Below are 21095 nucleotides of genomic sequence, written 5' to 3'. Positions count from 1 at the left end.
AGAGTTATTAAGATTAACGTTACACAAAAGAGAAATTACAGAAGGAAATATGGCAGTCTAGGCATTTACATTTTAAATCGGGTTATGGTCCCGTGGCTAATGTTGCGGACTCACGGATCAGAGGTCCTAGGTTCGAACCCCGACTTGATTTCCATTTTCTAATACCGAGTTATTTACAACTAATTGAAAACAAATTCCCAACTGATGAAACGGATGTCAAAACGTTGACAAAATCTTAAAATAACAACATGTGTGAAATGACCACAAACCAGCCAATGACAGGTCTTAAGCCCGGAAAATGCCTAAACTTTTATATTCCCATCTTCGAAATGTTCTTCATTTCCGTTGTAACACGTTTATCTTTTCTTTTCCTTAATATTACAGACCTTTTAAATTTATTCAAAATTGTAAATTCAATATGGGATTACCCTGAACTATTATCTCTCATCAACTTCAGGGTGCCTGGAAGAATAACTAGACAGGTGCCACCGTTTTGTAGCAACAATTCACGGACAGTGTATACTTGTAATGCCGTATTAAACAGATTTCATGAACTCGGCAATAGTTATTCCCACGGATCTGATATATTTAATGTAGGGTATTGTTCCTATAGAACAAACCTTTCGAACTTTTTCAAAGATGGTGAATGGTAATTATATTTATTTATTCATGCATTTCACAATACATACAGTTTTTTGTTCACTTTGCCCAGCTGTATGAAACAGTACTTATGATTTTCTTGTTGTATTACTGTAGAATGTTTTATTACTTTTTTTTTTTTACATTTATTCTTGAATTGTTTAAACTTTCTACGGAATATACTGTATATTTTTTGGGTTAATTTTTTTAAATATAAATCTTTTGTAATTTTTAGGTTTTATTCTATTTACAAATCTTGGGTATAAGGAAATTTATGTTTAAAAAAAAAAAAAAGTATTTTGTCAAATATGTTAGTATTATAAATTATTGTAAATGGCATATTTGCCGTTTAAATAAAATACAATAAGTAGGATTTTTATATTATTTCGTAAAAAATCAGTTGATCTTGGTTTTATAGGAATTTGTTCTACAAACATTTTTTTATAAATTAATTTTTGTATCTGAATTGAACACGTCTTTAAAATTATGTGTTTTGTTTTTTCGCAATTTTATGTTTAAAGATAAAGATCATTTATGATAACCTAAAAATTAACAATTTCAGATTGTCAAAAATGCGGTTAAAGTACTTACTTACGTAGAGCCCGACGATATTATAATTTATAATCGGAAATAAAGGCACTAAAATCAATTACTTACTGCAAAAAAATACAGTTCAATCACCCATTTCCACAATACGGAATATCACAATTTCTTTATTGTTTTTACATTATCAATGACAGTAATTAAATATCAGTCCAACATAAATGTCAAGCATTACAAATATTAAAGCAAGAGCCATTAAAAAAAAAAAAAAAAAAATACTAAACGTGATTAAATATTTGTAAATAACCACTTACCAATTTTTCTATTATTATTTTTCTATTATATTAAGTCAAATATGTTAGTATTATAAATTTTTGTAAAAGGCAGATTTGCCGTTTATGTTAATAAAATAAAATAAAAAAATAAAATATCTCTTCTTTTTTGTGTTTATTCCCTTTATCCAATTGAAGACTTGTATTGATATTGTTATGATATTAATTTGTTTGAAGGGACATACTCTTTATTTAATACATATTTTTTTGGTTAGTTTGATAATCTTTTCATGGTTTTTTTTTTAAAGCGCAGAACTTTCTCATTTTGTAAAAGTGTAAAAAAAAAGAACTAATAGGCTTTCTATTTCTAGCCTGTTCCCTAAACGAGCAAGTAAAAAATTCATGAAATTATTTGGTTTAAAGAGGTTATAATCGACCGTTAAAATTTATGGAGAAGATTATTTGAAGCAAATTTCAAATATCACAGCGGAATTATAATATTACAAAGACAAGATTTCGCAATTAATTGGAGATAATAATCTTTGTTGTAGTTACATTTGCATTAACTGTTTTCAAGGGAGATGTTTAAATAATTGTCAAATAATTATTGAGAATCTGTCTTTTAACAAACAAACAAAAATAACAAACAATATTTAATTTATCTAGATAAAAAAAATACGTGAATAAGGCTTTTTTCATGTCTTTTTCGGTCTTCTTCGTTTTCTGCATCCACCTACTAAAATTTGGACAAAACTCAAAATTTTGTTGGTAAATCCACCTGGTTCATAAAGAAGTATAGAAATTTAAAAAAAAATATGGCGTTGCCTAGTATGTAGGTGAAATAATTTAATTAGATGAATCTCAACCGCATCAATAAAGCTTTCAGCTCTTTAACTTCACAAACATCAACAGATGAAGGAATTAAAGGAATATACCGTAGATGTTTAAATATGGTGGAAGTTACACAGTGTAAGTGGCCACTAAAATATATATGTAATTGGATAATTTATATATCGCCATTTTCGTGAAAATCACCTCAAGGGCGCTCTACAATAAATACATATCCCAGAACTTCTTGCAGCTACAGAGCGCATGGACGGTTGGGATACTAGTTCCTCGTATTTAATTAAGATCAATTAAAAATTTTAACAGATTGGAGCTAGATTACAGGACGTCTTGCAGCTACAGAGCGCATAGACAGTTAGAAATTTAGCCCCCATTTACGCATTTAAATAATTTACAAATGAATTAAGTGTATTTATGATATTTAAAAAAAATATATGTGATTAATAAAAAGGAGTAGAGTACAACACGTCTTGCAGCTACTTAGCGCATAGACGATTGGAATTCTAGACCCCATTTACAAAATTAAGGTATTTAATAGTTGATATATGAAAGCCAGATAATTAATCATCGTGCAGCTACAAAGCGCATGGACGAGTGGAATTCTAATAATGTTAAAATGATATCAATAAATTTACGAAAAATGGAGCATAGTAGTAAACCAGCCAATGACAGGTCATGAGCCCTGTAGATGAATAGACTTCTATATTACTTTCTCTAAAGTGTCTTTCATATCTGTTGTAATATTTTAATAAATACGTAGCGTTTAAAACTGTCTTTTTTTTTAAAATTTCTCTCTGTACATTAAGTAAAAAATAAAAAATAATTGTTAACTGTTTTCGGCACGGTAAACTCCACCCCAGTCAGGTAACATTTTTTATATTGTTTAAAAAAATGGTAAATAAATTAACATATCAAAGATTTTAGAGATCTCTTGAGCTTTTGGCTTTGTGTGGAGTTTAGACACGAAGTTTGATAAAGTCCATTGATAAAACGCGTTTTTTTCTTACACGGGAAGTTACTTTTATTCATTACCTAAATTGGACTTCGTAATTCATGCGATCCTTTCAATCACTTTGTGGTTATCCAAAAATCTTTACATTTTCTAACTAAATAATAACTTATTTATCGAATTAGAAAAAGGACTTTGTTACGTGTATAATATTAAGCTTTTTTATTGATTGATTTGTTGTTTATTATAATATTAGAAATCAAACACTCATTTGAGTCTACTGAACACTTAAATTTATTTTTACAAATAAAAATTTTAAAAAAAAAATTTCTTGACAATTGTTTCACCTGGTTACAATTGCATTTATATATTTTGATTAGAAATTCTTAAAATAGAAATATTTTATAATATTATATTTATGTTCATATAAATTTCCTAATAATATTTCAATCATGTTTTAAAATTAAAATGAACAGCAACTTATTATAATATTAAACAATGTTTGATCCTATCCAAATGCTTGCAGACTGGCTGGATTTCATCCCTAGGGAGTTGTTCATATTTAAATTTATTTCAACAGAGAGGGAAAACATTTTTACTTCACAAAAGTCAACAGATGGAAGAATTGAGGAAATGCGGATGTTCAAACATGGGCAGAATAGTGAATGTTACACAGTGTGTAAAGTGGCCATTTAAACCAGCCAACGTCAGGTCATAAGCCCTGTTGATGCATAGACTTCCATATTCCCTTCTCAAAAATGTTTTTCCTCTCTGTTGAAATAAATTTATTATAATATTATTGACATTTTTTCGACAGCAATTATCTAAAGTTATAAAACTATAAAGCTTCATGAATTATCCCACAATACATACTTGTATGTCAATAAATACTTACTTTGTTATATTTTTCCCGAAATTCAAATATAAATACCTAAATTCCCCATTACCTATTAAACACTTAGCCTCACCCTTAACCATTGGTTTTTACCTCAATTATGATTAATGTACATGCTATAGTTAATAAGATGATTTTTATTTTCTACTTAAGTACCTTAATTTTTAAAGTATATAAGGACATTCAATCCATCTAATCTTTACATTCGTTTGAAAATGCCCTAACAAGGCGAAACAATTGTCACGAAATTTTTGTTTTTATATTTTAAATATTTGTAAAAATAAAATAAAGTGTTTAGTAGACTCAAATCAGTGTTTGATTTCTAATATTATAAGTTTAAGCTTTTTTTTCAATTCATTTTTTCAAAAATATTTAAATGTAATGCAGTATTAAATAGACTTTAAATTAAATGAACTCGGCAATAGTTATTCCCACGTATCTGATATATTTAGTGTAGGGTATTGTTCCTATAGAACAAACCTTTTGAACTTTTTCAAAGATGGTGAATGGTAATTATATTTATTTATTCATGCATTTCATATACAGTTTTTTGTTCACTTTGCATAGCTGTGTGAAACAGTACTTATGATTTTCTTGTTGTTTTAGTGTAGAATGTTTTATTATTTAAACTTTCTACTGAATATGCTGTATAATTTTAAGGTTATTTTTTAAATTTAGATTTATATCTTGTATAATATTAAATTTGATTTTTTTTATTTTTATAAATCTTGTTTTTAAAATTCATGTTTTTAAAGGGAAGGGAAAAGAATATTTAGCCAAATATGTTAATATTATTAATGTTTGTAAAAGGCAGCTTTGCCGTTTATGTTAATAAAATAATAAAATTTAAATAAAATAATAATCATGTTATAAATGTGTTCATTGGAGAAACGTAGAACTGATATTGACCTTAAATGCATGTTCAAAATACTTAATGCTTTAAGTGATGTCCCATCTCTGTTGCAATCATTGTCTTTTCATGTTCCCAACCGTGTCACCAGAAGTCAAAATCTGCTATTTATTAAATCTTCTAAGAGCAACTTTTGTTTTTATGCCCCAATGTCCAAAATATGTAGATTAGTCAATTCGTCACACAACTTGGAATTCTTTGGGATAGATCTTCCGGCTTTTCGTAAATTTCCTTGCGACTGAACAGTGTGGGATGAAGTTGTATTGGCATGGTTTAGCTCGAAGTCTTAAATTTGAGTTTTTATGAATATATTGTATAACATTATCGTATTGCCCTTGTTTGTCTTTGCTACATAGTTTCAAAAATATTCATAAAAATTCAAATCAAATAATTTACTTGGTTTTAAATAATAAGTCCGCTAAACCAAATATATTTTTCCATTTTAAAATTTTGATAAATGTAAATTTAGAAGATTATATTTTTGGACTTAAATTTACAAGACTAATTTTTTGTGTCTAGGCGAATGTAAAATACTGCTCTTTGTGTGAAAAAGAAACAGAAATCGACACGAGTGTTTTTGTCTCTTTTACTGCTTTTAGGATAAAATTCTGAATAAGGAAAACAAGTGAAACTAAGTCCGCCACGTTCTGTAAGAGTAGACCCATTCGCCTACCATTGTTGAGGTCTTGGGTTCGATTCCAGGGAAAGCGGATATAACATATTAATTTAAAAGGTGGTTTACACTCTTATATTTCATTATTCTGAACTGGAACTTGAAACATAAGAGTGATTTACTTATTTTCGTGTAACAAACTACTAATATATGCCGCATTTGGTGTACTTACGCAGTTTACTATGCACCCCGGGGTGCGGATGAAGACACGATGATGTTGATATTTTTAGGGAAAAATAAATCGCGAATCGGTATATATAATAAAAACTCCCATCTGTGATGAGATACCTTTCTAACCCGTTATAAAACCACCCGCTACCAAACTAATAAAAAGTTTTACAAATTCTTAAAAAAGCAGATAAGAAAATTTGTTATTTTTCTGGATTCTTTCAGTATTCCGTGAATTTTCCTGAAATGAGACCCCAAGGGCAGAAGTTACACCCATTTTGCTAGGCCATAACTCAACCCAACCCCGGGGTGGATAGAAACAGTGCCCAGGGGGTCGGGAAACAACTTTACTTCGAGTAATAAGGGTGCGCTTTACATTATACATACTTTGTACACAATTAGTGGCGTCCGTCTACTTGAAACTGAAAGAGTGTCTCAATCGAGCATTGAAAAAGATATATTTAAATACTCTTAAATTTATTTACTAGCGGCCTAAACCAATTTGTACAATATTATGTATCTTTTTTGGGTGATACCGTGTATGTTGGATTTGATCCGACGTTTCGGCTACCATTGCAGGAGCCATCTTCAGGGAAAACTGTGTGTTTTATAGAGAAATGTATGTGTTTATGTACTAGTAATTTGTACCGTGTCACAGTCAGCAGTAGGCATATTTCTAGTTTTGTAGGAAAGAATAATTAGGTTTATGTACTAGTAATTTGTACTATGTCGCAGGCGGCAGTAGGCACATTTCTATTCGTTTTTGTCATATGTAGTGCTGGGAACCATGTTGAATTTAATTTAAGCCCGTCGTCTTTGTTTATATTATTTGGATGTCTGTGTATTTCAATTGCCTCTTTTATTATTCGTGCACTATAATTACTAGGTTTATGTAGAATTTTTGGTTCAAAGGTGAAAAAATGTCCTGTGTCTATAAAGTGTTCCGCTTTTGCGGATTTGTCTGGATGCCCAAGTTTACACGCTCTTTTGTGTTCGTCAATTCTCTTCTTTGTTGTGCGCCCTGTTTGTCTAATATACAATTTGTACAGTTTACAAACGAGTACATGTTATTAAACAAAAAAGGATTAAACATATTACAACAGAAATGAAGAATATTTTAGAGAAGATAATGTAGAAGTCGAGGCATCTACAGGGGTTATGACCTGTTAGTGACGCGAGAAAGAGGCGCAAAAGTTATTTCCTCGATAGCTCAGAGAGCGCATGAACGTAACTAAGATGGTCCAACAAGGTCAGCCAGCACACACATTATTAAGGACGTTTACTGCTACTTAATATACAATGGATTCGAATCGACTCACCTGTGTTGAGGTGTTCCCCCTCGCTCCACCAGATATGATGTGCAGGAATGATGCGGATGTTTAGTTCATTCTTTATTCGGCTTTGTTATAAGGATTGGATATTGGATGCGGTGATGATAATAAAGCTTTAGCGATAACTTTATATGATAGCGGTAGGAAAATTTTATTTTTGTTAGTTTATCGCGCGGATCACAAAAGACATATTCATTTGTTTGAAGAAAATTACAGATGTCACTTTTATTTGAATATGGAATTTGTGAATTGTTGCAATGCGATAGGCACTGCCAGGCTGCTCAGATTCCAACTTCTCAAGGAAAATCCGAAAACCAAAACATATAAATGGCAGTAAACATTAAAAATATAGTATACTTATTTGTATGAAAAAATAAGCTGGAATCGGCTAGTTTCTTGACTCACCGCAGGCGCTGGGCGCGCTTTATTAAAATGTTTATCTATATTAGGATAAAAATACGAACGGTGGAAATGATTTAAAATAAATGTTCACTATTTATTTGTTTTTCTGTAAAAAAGTTACAATAAAACATCTTTATGGTTAGTCAAACATAATGGTAAGCTGCGCATAATCGCTTCTATACACGGTTCGCCCCTGACAGCTTGCCCACCACATACCGCACACTGCATCTGTAGACATAAGTCTCCATGGCGGTGCCCACATACACGGAAAAGTTGTTTGCTTCCGAACGAGAAAAACTGCTTGAAGAAGCTCTCTGTAATCTGGTAGCAAGGAGGTAATCCAGAAGTACATAATATGCTCTTCATTAGATTGAAAAAAAAGGGAAGTGACTTCTTCAATGATTGGAATTAAATTGATGAGACATGATCAATTCGCCGAAATTATTACAAAACTTTTTTAAAACTTTAAAAATTCTTTTTGGAAGCCACCAGATCTGTATATCTGACAGAACCTATGACAAGGCCACGGAAAGTAGAATATAGAAGTCCAGGCATTTTCAGGGCTTATGACCAGTCATAAACTGGTTTAAATGGCCACTTTACACACTGTGTTACACTCTCTATTCTGCCTTTATGTAAACATCGACATTCTTTCAATTTTTCCATCTGTTGATGTCTGTGATCTTGTCCCTCTATGATTACCGAATGAAGCTTCTCGCTACTATCCATGGTCCTGTCCTCTCGGATAAAAAAATCTGGTGGCTTCCAAAAATTATTTCAAGGATTCAAAAAAGTTTTGTAATACTTTCGGTGAATTGATCATGTTCAATCAATTTAATTCCAATCATTGAAAAATTCACATCCCTTTTTTATCCATACAATGACGTGCATTTTATCTATTTCTGGATTACCTCTTCTTCTTTCTTTTTTGCTACCAGATTAGATTACAGAGAGCTCCTTTGGACAGCTTTTCTCGTTCAGCAATCAGCAATCAGCAACTGTTTCGTGTATGTGGGCACCGCCAAAGAGACTTATGTCCTTAGGTGCGGTGTACGGTAAGTGTCAAACAAGCTGTACACAATGAAATAAAATCAGAAATCTCACCAAATCGAACGCTCTGTTGTTAAAACCGCGATAACATCTCCATAAGCCTATTCGATTTTACGATATTTTTCCTTTGATCATCATTATTGATTTATTATTTCAGAAAACATGATTATACATAATTTCATATAATGTTCCTAAGGAGTAGTTTCTGGGAAAACTCATTTACGGACAAGCATATAATAACACTTATTTATAGGCGTATTTACTTTGTAAACGATTATATTACTAACAAAAGCAGAATATAAATTATGGCATCGACACTTTCTACGTATAATATCGTAACCAACAAAACGCGAATTTACAGGAGAACGATTTAAAGATATTTTTGTCTGGTATAACTCTAAATATAGACCGATTTTTATTTATTTATCTTGTTTTATAAAAGTTAATAAAAAAACTGGAAACATTTTGTGGTTTTTGTAAAAATGCAGAAACGATATTGTGCTTCGGAAAATATGAAAATATCCATTTTACAAATGTCGGGGTTAATTAGAAAAAACATTATTTTATGTGTTACATAGGACAATTATTTTAAACGTGGAAACGATGTAAATAATCGTTAGTAGTACTAACGATATTAAAAGTTGTTATTATGTATAAAGTTATAACAAATATAAAATATTTATAATAAAATCAAAAAAATATAACTTTTTTTTTCATTGTATCAAGCAAAAAAAAAATACGAATTTCGAATTCGAATTTCCGAAATATAAATATAAGAACTTAAATTCCCTATTACCTATTAAACACTTAGCCTTAACCCTAACTATAAATTTTTCACACAAATATGATTATTGTACATGCTTAAGTATTTTGAATTATATAACAATAAAAGTATATTCAGTCCATTGCATCCTCAAATTCGTTTGGAAATGCCCTAACAAGGTGAAACAATTGTCACAAAATTTTAATTTTTATATTTTAAAAATATATTTAAGTAAACATATTACAACAGAGATGAAGGACATTTAAGATAAGGTAATATCTAATAATGTCTAGGCATCTACAGGGCTTATGACCCGTCAATGGCTGGTTTAAGTGGCCACTTTACACACTGTGTAACATTTACCATTCTGCCCATATTTGAACATCTAAATTCCTTCAATTCTTTCATATGTTGATGTTTGTGAAGTTAAAGAGCTGAAACCTTTATTTATGCGGGTGAGATTCATCTAATAGAATTATTTCACCAACATACTAGGCAACGCCTGAAAATGTTATTTTTTCAATTTCAATACCTCTTCGTGGACCAGGTGGATTTATCAACAATATTTTGAGTTGTGTCCAAATTTTAGTAGGTGGATGCAGAAAACGAAGAAGACCGAAAAAGACTTTAAAAAAGCCTTATGACCCTCAATGGCTAGTTTAAGTGGCCACTTTACACACTGTGTAACATTCACAATTCTGCCCATATTTGAACATTTAAATTCCTTCAATTCTTTCATATGTTATATGTAGATGTTTGTGAAGTTAAAGAGCTAAAAATTGAATTATTTCATCTACATAAGGCCTATAGATGCCTAGACTTCTATATTACCTTCTCTTAAATGTTCTTCATCTCTGTTGTAATATGTTAATATAAACAGCTCCCCAGGGAGTTGAATCCAGTCCTGTCAAAAATTTTAACAAACTCAAAATATTGTTGATGTATTGAAGTATTCAGAAGACTTAAATCAGTGTTTTATTTTACATATATTATAAGTGTAAATATGGAGTTCTACGAAATAAACGCCAAATCAATAAATGATAATATTTGTTCATGAGTTGAAAATCTAGACTCTCACGGAGTACAATCTCAAAAATCTAATCAGATCCCGGAAACAACGTCGTATCTCCAGTACAAACATGATTTTACGTCGCTTGCGTAATGATACGAATACAGGCACAATATATCCCGTTATTTCGTGACTCCTATTAGGGTATTTTCGGGGTTTCTTAATCAAAATATTCGGGATTCAACCCGGCGATAACCCCTGCGTGTGCGGCACGGAATTATCATACAGAAGACATGTTTTACATACATTATGGTACTACGTACGCTGGTGAAGTTGAAAGGTCAAAGAGGATTCACGAAATAGTTTTAAAAATGAAGACTGCGAACCACCGTGAAAAAATCAATATATCGAATTCACTAACAATGCGATTTTTCAACAATGTTTTAAAACCATTTTTTTATTTTATTTTTTTTTATTTATTTATTTACAATTTTAAAAAACCCGTTAGGGTTACATAAGAAACTTAATATCGTCTAGTCATTTTATGTCTCGTCTAGTCTAGTTAGTTCAGTCATCATGTACTTTTTCAGATTGATTTTAAATTTGTCTCCAGTAAAAGTTTTCAAGTAGTAAGGTAGGTCGTTGTAGTGTTTAAGTTGATTATGTAGTATTTTTGACTGTCCTGTGTTTGTCTTTGCTTTTTCAATATGATAGTGTTGTTGTTGTCTGGTGTTATATTTGTGTATGTCAGCATTTTTGACTAATATTATGTCGTCGTCTTGTATGTTTCCCAGTGTTATTTTGTGCACAATTTTTAAGGTCTCAATTTTAGTCAAGTAGTTTATGTCAAACTGGTGTGTTTTTTTGTACAGTTCAGTCGTAGAGGTCAGGTAGGGTAGGTTGTATGTTAGTTTAAGAATTTTATTTTGTTGTCTTTGTATTCTTGTTATGTCTGTCTTCTTACCAGTTCCCCAGAAGGCGATCATGTAACTCAATTTACTTTTGACATAGGCTTCGTACATCATAATTTTTTCCTTTCTTGGTTTAAAATCTTTAATTTTGTAGAAGAGGCTATGTAGTGATGCCATTACTTTAGTGAGTCCGTCTTTGTGTTTTGTCCATTTTAATTGTCTGTCCACTTTACACTTTATATACATAAAAGGGCGGGCATATTGCCTTAAGGCAATTTCTTCCTACCTACCCAAACCGTTCAGTTTGAGAAAATTATAAATACATGGACATATTGAATCTCACAATTTTATACAAAAATTAAAAGCAAAGATTAACAAAACAAATATATATAAAACAAATAAAAATAACACTATACTATGAAGAGAGGAGAGGGGGTGGGAAGGGAAGAAGAAGTATAGAGGAATATTTTTAATATTCAGATAGTGACATTTCAATCTTGACTTAAATGTAAATAAAGAAGAGTAAACAAACCATCATTAACACGAAAAATCTTCAAATTAAAAAAAAGGTGAAGAACTATCTTATAGATACTTTATAGTGCTCGTTTATAAATAAATCTGTAAAATATAAATAAAATAAATGTAATATAAACCTGTCATAAAAAAAAAAAAAATGTTTCCCACCGAAAAGTCTTAAGACTTAGTGGGTAACAAATTCTTATGTGTATTTTTTAATTATAAAATAAACGCTGCTCTGCAGCACTGAAACTGAATAAAACAAAAAATGTATATTTCTTACATGAGAGAAATAAACCAGTTTATTAAATAATAATTATATGTAAGGTTATTAATGAAAGTACAAAAAACAGAAAGAAAAAAGCATAAATGGAAGTTTTTTAAAAATAAAAGTAAAAAGAGTTATTTTAAAGTTTGTAGTTTGTAGTTAGTATTTACAAATGGAAATAATATTTAAAATGCTGAAAATTTGTAAAAGTAATTTAAAGTTAAGAATTAAAATAAAGAATGAAAAACATGCTCACATGTAAAAATAAAATAAAATATAGAAATAACATATTTAAAAATGAAAAACATAAATATACACATACATATTTTAAGGGATTCAATGAAACGATGAGAAGAATCTTTAAATAAGACAATACATTTAAGTCAATTTAAAAACATCTTCAAAATTATGACACATTATAGTAAGAGCAGCAATATATTGATTTTATAAACATATACAATATAAGTAATGAAAAGTATAAAAACATGTCAATGCAGCAGAGAAAAAAGAAAGATGTCTTTAGTAGAAAAACTGTACGTAACTCATAAAGTTGTAATATTTTTTTTTTTTGTTTTTTCACTAACGCCCGAGGGGCATTTACAAGAAATAATTAAAAAAAAACATACTCAAAAATAAAACACACAATATAAGAGAAAAAAGATTTGAAATCAGTCAAAAAAGTTAAAAATTTAGAAATAATTACCATTTCTTGTAAGAACAACTAGTTTTAAGTAACACCAATCATAAGATCTCTTAAAGGATAAAAAAGAAGCAGCTTTTTAAATAAATATTCCAAATCAACCATGTCGGGAATCGAACCCGAGACCTCTTGCAAGGTAGACAAACGCGCTAAATATTACTATAGATAACTTATAAAGCGCCTTTTTGTAATATAATACTTCAAGGACGCTCTACAAAGTAATTTATTTAGTGATATATCTTTAGCTTTTTAATCTTTTTTTTTCTATTGAATATGTTCTGTAACTTGAATTATAAAAAAAACCTTTTTTTTTTACATGATGGTTGGAAGAAATTGCCATTTGGTAATAAGCCCGCCAATGTACAAATAACATTATGTACAAAAAGTTAGATAAATAAATTATATAAATAACAAGATAGAAAAACAATGTACTTTGTCACCACATGCTAAGGATTTATTTTAATGATTTAGATCGATCAACAAGTGGGTTGTAAGTTTTTTCCAAAAAATCACTTCACTCTCACAGTTTCGCAAATCTGCTGATAGAGCATTTCATGGCGTAGGGCCTGCGACCGCCGCAATGGCCGGCTTCCGTGGTGTAGTGGTCAAGACGCTTGACTCACGCACGGAAGGTTCCGGGTTCGATTCCCGGTGAGAACATGAAAATTAAAAATTGATTTTTCTCAAGCCTGGGTGCTCTGTGATGTAATACACCACTGTAATTAGGCCTCCTGGCCTGTTGTGGTGCAAAAAAATGTAAAAAAAAAAAAAAAATGTAAATGCGCGTCCGCCGAATTTAGTGCGCTGTTTGCGTCGAGGTATAATAACTTTTCTTTTATTTATTTTATTAACAAAAACGGCAAATCTGCCTTTTGTAAACATTTATTATACTAACATATTTGGATTAATATATTATTTTATTTTTTTAAACATAAATTTCCTTTTACCAAAGATTTATAAAAAAAATTAAACCTAAAAATTATGCAAGATTTATATTTACAAAATTAACCTTAAAATTATACAGCTTATTCATTAGAAAGTTTAAATAATAAAACATTCTACGGTAATACAACAAGAAAATCATAAGTACTGTTTCATACAGCTGGGCAAAGTGAACAAAAAACTGTAAATATTATAAAATGTATAAATAAATAAATACAATTACCATTCACCATCTTTAAAAAAGTTAAAAAAGTTTGTTCTATAGGAAAAATACCCCACACTAAATATATCAGATACGTGGGAATAACTATTGCCGATTTCATGAAGTCTATTTAATATGGCATTACAAGTATACACTGTCCGTGAATTGTTGCCACAAAACGATGGCACCTGTCTAGTCATTTTTTCAGGCACCCTGAAGTTGATGAGAGATAATAGTTTTGGGCTATCCCATATTGAATTTACAATTTTGAATAAATATAAAAGGTCTATAATTTTTCTTCTATCGTTAAGTTTTAAAAAATTCAATGTACGAGTATTTATTAAAAAATCGTAATTTAAAAATTCATGCCTGATTCCAAGTATTCTTTTTGGCGTAGATGTAGCTGATCTAAGCTGACCAATTACACCATGAGGCCTAGAAGATTGTGTTTTAATCACTCTTTTAAAAAAATCTTTTTTGTATTTTTGGTACTTTTAACTATAAAAAGCTGTATAGGCGTTTAAATAAAATATAAATTTGAGGCAATAATAAACCACTTTGCATGGAAGCGCAAGTGAGTACGCGTCACTATATCCTTTGAATAAATTTTGCTCCTAGCTTCCTTAAAGGATGTATAAATCTCCTTATTCCTGGCGGGTAGAACAGATGTGCTGAATATCCCTTATATCCCGGAGGAAGATATTTAGCCCCGAGGGAACGAAACTTACAGCTGCAATTTTATATTTCAAACCCCGAAAAACGAGTGACAAATTTTATTTCGCTCGTCCCAGAATTTATTTCAATAATTTTTGAGAAACGTTGAATTAATTTTACTTGGAGGGTTGCTGATGACAAGTTCCGTTTGAATAATTTTAAATAGTTGTGAATTTGAATCTCGAAAAACGTGCGACTTAAAATTAAATATAATGGGCCCTACTTATTAGATTTCCTTATACCAGGTTTACATTAAGAAACAACTATACCCGATTTAACTATTTATAACCGATAAAAAATAAAGCTTACTAATAAAAAAAATATTACCTGGAATAACAATAAACTGGTTATTTCGTGCTTATTTTTTTAAACAGTCAACACTGATATGTGCGCGTGCGCGGTAACTTTTATATTCAACAACAAACAAACGTCAAAGTCAAATCGAGACTTCTGTCAGTGTAATCGAGAACATGGAGGAAACCGTTAGACAAATAAATCAAAATTAGGAAGAAGGGGAGAAGTTAAAAGAGCATTCTATAGTTTATTCGTGTTTCTTTTTTTATCACAATAAATGAAAACACAAACAAACATATAACATTTTTGATATTATTTGAAATTACTTGAAAAAGATTGAAAGACTTCGAAATTATGTAAAATTTAAAAAAAAACTGATAAACTATTTGATCTTTCTCCTATTTGATCTCCATTCTACAGGACTCATATTGACCATATCGAGTCTGTCCAGCACCGTTTTCTAAAAAAAGTGGCATGGTTGCTTGGATTACAAAGGGGTAGAACAATTTATTAATCTGTCTTCATTGGAGAGACGTAGAGCTGAGATGAACCTTATATGCATTTTCAAAATACTTTATGCTATCAGTGATGTTCCATTTCTGTTGCAATCAATTTATTTTCATGTTGCCAACCGTGTCATTTTTTTAATATTTTTTTTTTATATTTTCGCCTCTCATTACATGCCCAAAATACTCAAGTTTTCTTTTCTTTATAGTCTTCAGTACCTCTTTATCTTTTACCATCCGTCGGAGAACGTCATCGTTTCGGACTCTATCCAACCAGGAGATTTTTAATATCCTCCTGTAGCGCCACATTTCAAAGGCTTCGATCTTTTTTGGAGTGTTTTGGGTGAGTGTCCACGTTTCGACGCCGTAAAAAAGTACTGTGAAGACGTAACATCGAGTAATGCGCATTCGGAGGTCTAAATTAAAGTCTCTACTGCAAAGAAGGTCACGCATCCTGAAAAAGCAGTCTTGCGCCACCTCTATTCTGACTTTGATCTCTTGCGAGTGATCCCATTTATCATTCAGCCAGCATCCTAAATATTTATATTGATGAACTTGCTCAATTAACTGCGCTCCAAGTTTTAAAGTCATTGGGAAAGTTGGTGGCTTTTTCCGAATAACCATACATTTAGTCTTGGAAATATTCATCTCTAGCCCTTTATTCAAACTTGCCGTGTAAACTTTGTCCAATAATACTTGTTATTATTATTATTAATCAAAGTATTTATCTAACCTATCAATTTTAATTACTTAAACCAGGGCCCCGATTAAAATGGAAATTATCATTTATCTTCAATTTTATCTACAAAGTAAAAATAAGTTTTCCGTATGAAAAGCAGAATATGCATACAATTTTTCAATCAATTTTCAAATCAGGTTACCGACTAAGATATTTTAAATTTTGATGCAAATATTATACTCATTTTCGTACACAAATATGGATTTTTATTTACAGACAGTTGAAGATAACTCTGTAACTTCCTATTGTATCGGGGCCCTGGAGTATTTAAGCATCCAGGCCAAGGATTTCGCATCAATTATGTGGATGTTTAAATTGCACGAGTGTCTGATTTTAACTCTTTTATTAGTAAAATATATATGAATGCATTTTTTTTTCATAGAAGAAAATCTTTACTCCACATCACTCATAAAAACAGGTCAGATATCTGAAGAACCTCAGAGTTATCATTTTTTTAAACACGGCGATATAGTTTTAGATCGTATGCAAAAAGTAAATATTTTGTAAATTTTATGAGATGAACAGTATCATTAATGAAATTGAAATTGAAATTGAAATTGAACACCCGGGCTGAAAGGGTTCATTAATATTAATTTATAATGTCACAAAAAAGTTAACAGTAAAAGCCCTCCCTCGACACACAAAAACCACTGATAGCCGATCTCTTCAACAATAATATTTACCCGTAAATATGATAAAAATATGTCAATAATCTTTGTTGAAATATGGTATTGTAGGATGGGGTGGTGCATATGCCAATATGTTAAGCCCTTTTAAAGTAGTACAAAGATTACTTATTAAAGTGGTTTTAAAGAAACCCCCAACATTCAATACAGAAAGTCTACGTAACATATTTGAGGTTCATACAGTAGACACTCTTTATAAAATAAATTCCATTATACAAATTTATAAAGAAGAAAAATAAAAGAATTTGAGATGAATAAGTCACTCAGATAATAATATTGAAATTCCTAAATACCACCGCTTTGTCTTCAAAGGTGTAATAAATTATAATAATCTCCCAAATGGACTAAAAACGATTAAAAATAAAATATCAAAAAATAAATTTACCAATAACTGCATTAAAGGTTAATTAGTATGAATGTATATAATTTTATGTTAATTTCTTTATATATTCTATGTTTTTTTTTTCATATACGTTCGCATATTGTCAAACCTTATTTTATTGTTGTCATTATATCGTATTTACTGCATTTTGTGGTTACCTACCGTATTGTATGGGACTCGTCGCACATTATTCATTCGATGTGTATCAGTTAAATTTAAAAATAAAATGCTTTTTTTTCAGAAAACGGTTTTGAAATTTAACATACTTTAAAAAAAATAAAAAATTATAACATTTCTTGATTTGAATTTTAACAAAAAGGTTTCTAACTTTTTACTAAGCTCTTTATTGTACCATTTTTAATACAATCACAAATTTTAAACAATTATTTTTTTATACTTACGCACCCACACACACGCACCCTCTCCCTCATTCATTCCCACACGCACATGTATTCTCTCCCTCATTCATTCTAGCATACACACATTCACATACACATGAATACAAACGTCACACAAATACAATTACGAAACTTCTTTTCTTATATATTATGTGTCATTATATTTACAGTGGATTTTTTTAATTGGCTTTAGCATTGTTAATATTTTTCTGCTTATTTTGTTTGTGTAATAGCTGTATAAATCCAAAATAAAATAAAATAAAATAAATATTCAACATTAAATAAACTTTTATAAATAAACAACTATAACAGTGTAAGTCACACTCCAAGCACAAGAGTTAGTCTCTCTTTTGGAGAGTTACAGTGATAACATTTACGTACAAAAGTAGATCTGTATAGATTTTTTTTTTAAATGTACCTTTTATGAAATTAGTCAATAAAAAAAATATTAACTGATCATCAAACGAATTCTTCAACGGCGGTCATTTTTTTTCTACGGTTTTTTTTCTGCAAAATCGTATTTTTACGCAGACGTGACGCGTTACTCTCGTAAAGTCGTGCGTAGACACTTTACCCATAAAGATGTAATTTTTCCCTTATGATAAATAGTCTGTTCTTATCTGAGGCAATAAAACTGTATGGCGTTTGACATTTTTATAACGCAAATGTACGAGAAATACTCACTATTGCGACCCCCACATGCGACATCTAAGTACGACATTCCGGGCGCCCTATTCCCGAAATTGAACGATATTTTTTATTACATTCGTAAAATAAATTAAAACGATTACGCCCTATGATAAAAAAAAATGTTTGTAAAAAATATTTAAAACTGACAACATGTTATGTTATTTAGGTAAAATAATTTGTAATAACCTGATACTGTAATTTATTGCAATAACTTTCATAACATTAATAAAATTTTACTAAGCTAATCAACATAAAAATTCCTTTTCCGCACCAAATGGAGCATAGAGCACTTCATTTTTACACCAACCGCAGTGTATCTTGATCATTTTTGTTACATGAAGGAAAGATAATCATTCTTACGCTTCGGGTACCAGTCCAGGGACTATGAAATATTTTAGCGTAAAATGACATTTTTAAATAAATATTTAATCTGAACTTTGTCAGGAATAGAACCTCACCATACCATAACGCAATGATTTTAAAAGTTTTTTACTTTTGAAATAAATTTTGCGTGTGACGTGAGGTTCTTCTTTGTCAGTTCTCCCGATTGGTTCGTTTATGGTTAGCAAACCGGATAACCTTCACAGCTCTTTCATCGGTTGATTTTTATAAAGCAGTGACGTCATTCAAAGAAGTGCGTTTTTATTAAAATATTTTTTCATAATTTTTTTCGTACATTTTCAAGAAACTTTGCCGTACAATAATTTAATGGTCCAATTTTTTATACATTTTTTTATATCAATCAGATATAAAAAAAATTGAATTTGAATCAGATTTGAATACTGTCCAGCAAAACTTGTATTTCATTATCTCTGTGCTTTTTAACCAGTGCAAATCTCTAAGATGTTGCGAGATGTGAGAATGTGTTTTTACTCCCGTAATAAGCCTTGCTACTGCATTGAAAACAGACTGAAGTTTATCAGTTTGGTATTTTGGGAAATTTGCGAATATTCCATTGATGGACTTGCTCAATAACCCGCTCTCCAATTTTTAAAGCCATTCAGAAATTTTGTGGTTTTTTCAAATGAACATTAGTTTTGTCTTGTAAATATTATTTTTTGCCCTTATTCAAACTAGCAGTGTGTACTTCATTCAATGATAGCTGCAGGCTTTTCATACTATCTGCTAGAATTCATATTATCATATCGTATTCAAGTCGACTTGTATTAATTTTTTTCAAAATAGTATTGATTTAACGAATAAATAATTTTATACCCAAATAGCATAGTATTTGAAAAAATAATTTGCCTTTATGTAAATTTTGGTTGAAACTTCGCGTATATTTTACAATATTATTACAGATTACTCTCATCCCTGCCTATTAATTAGAACTCGCGCTGTAATCTGGTAAATCGTTTAATTAATGGATATTAATTAGCTTTGATTAGCTGATTAAATATCCGAAATATTTTATTCGAACCCGGCCATCATTATTATGATAATGCGAATTAATACGGTTTGCTTCATTACGTTGGAAATTTTTAATAATATTTCTATAATTACCAAACTTTACTAATTCGGCTATAAATATAACGAGCTAACAAATTTAAACTTGAATCTCCTGTCATATAAAAGAGATTCGTATTTAAAATTTAAAGCCTTTTTCTTTAAACTAATCAATAGATTTATGGAAGCCCTAACGAATTGGCATTAATGAGTATATATTATACAATAAGTTTACAAAACGTTTATTTACTAAATTTTTGGGAAAAATAAAATAATATTAACTAACATTTAAAAAAAATCGCAATCAAGAATAAAGTGCACCCCTGTCGGTAAGAAAAGCCGAGTTTGACATTTGTAAAAAAAATTATATATTTAAAAATTCAATGTTTTATGTTTCAGAACTCAACCATAAACAAGTACCTAGGTACCTTTTTATCAATAAAAAGTATTTTTTCAAGCTAATAGCAGGCAAAACAACGTTCGGGTAGGACGACGTCTGTTAGGTCCGCTTGTATACTATGTAATAACACTTAATCTAAACAACCTTAAAATTTTTAAAATTTACAAAGGTATAATTATGGCATATTCTACGCAGACACGGCAAGTGTTTCACCGCGAGTCAGGAGTGACAACACCGCTTGCTTCTTGAATGCTTGCCTTTGCTGTAGGAACACGTCGACTGTACCGTTTAATGAGATTTCATTTACTTTTCTGAGGATCCTTGGCAGAGGGAAAAAGAATCCGATGTTGGTTTTATAATTTCCCACAGCGTAGACAGCATTGGTACGCAAGTCACGGCGAGGTACATTAAAGTTTATCTGAGCAAGGATATTATGGGCATCTTTACAGTTAGATATTAATTTGTGCAAGAATATCAAACCGGCCAAAATCCTTCAGAATTCTGAACTGAAGATATGAAAGTACTCTAGATGATCATAATAGTTAATCATGAAAGTATTTGATCCAATTCTAAACATTTTCAATTTTTAAAAATTACGTTGCACCGCGTTATATGAATATTATAATTAGGAGACCATATTTAAAAATTGAATTCAAGCAAGCTACGAACAAACGATTTATAAAATGTTATTGCAAGTTTTTGCTTTTGAATGGCTTAGATATTCGCCAAATAAATCTACAGATTGTGGACGTTTTCTTGGAAATGTGATGGTTAAATTTAAGTTCGTTACCAAAAAGTATCGCAAGATTTCGAATTGTCTCGGCGTTCATTAAAATTGTGTTGTCGATTGA

Source organism: Micrasema longulum, unplaced genomic scaffold, assembly GCF_059751315.1.
Source record: "Micrasema longulum isolate JH-2025_06_02 unplaced genomic scaffold, ASM5975131v1 h1tg001584l, whole genome shotgun sequence".
Classification (NCBI taxonomy): Eukaryota; Metazoa; Arthropoda; class Insecta; order Trichoptera; family Brachycentridae; genus Micrasema; species Micrasema longulum.
This window is presented reverse-complemented; position numbering follows the sequence as displayed.